This window comes from Phalaenopsis equestris, unplaced genomic scaffold, assembly GCF_001263595.1.
Source record: "Phalaenopsis equestris unplaced genomic scaffold, ASM126359v1 Scaffold209646, whole genome shotgun sequence".
Taxonomy (NCBI): domain Eukaryota; kingdom Viridiplantae; phylum Streptophyta; class Magnoliopsida; order Asparagales; family Orchidaceae; genus Phalaenopsis; species Phalaenopsis equestris.
Genome location: NW_018228798.1, coordinates 145,508 through 146,248, shown reverse-complemented (window position 1 = coordinate 146,248; position 741 = coordinate 145,508).

Genomic DNA, 741 nt, shown 5'->3' with positions numbered 1-741 from the left:
TTTGATCTAGAAAGGGTAATGGAAAATGATCTTTCCTAGTGGCAAGATTTAATTTTCTATAATCAATGCATATTCGCCACCCTATAACTTGTCTAGTAGGTATTAATTCATTATGTTCATTCACAGTTACAATTACTCCTCCATTCTTAGGAACGCAGTGAATTGGACTAAGCTATGCACTATCTGAAAAAGGGTAGATAATTTCAGCGTCTAACCACTTTAAAATCTCTTTGTTAAAAACTTCTTCCATAACAGGATTCAGTCTCCTTTGAGGATCAGCCCTGGGTTTGCAGTTCTCTTCCATATGAATTTTATGCATACAAATTGAAAGACTGATTCATTTATTATCAATAATTGTCCATCCAAAGGATTTCTTAAAATATTTGAAAATTTTCATCAACCTTTCTTCTTCTTCCATCATTAATTTTGAAGAAATTATAACGGGTAAAGTAGAGGAATCTCCTAAAACGACATATTTTAAATGTTCAGGAAGTAACTTCAACTCAAGTTCTGGAGGTTATTCAATTGATGGACAAAATGATTTATCTTTGTCTATCGTGTCCAAAATTTAAAAACTTTCTCAAACATAGTTTGAATCTTCCTTAAAAGTTCTTCACATCGACCTAATTCCTCTTCTTTCTCGTGTTTTAAATCTTTTTCTTCAGATTTTTCTTCATAAGTTGTTTTGAAATGACATTCACTTAGATATCTTATAACATCCATCCTATAACATTCATCATC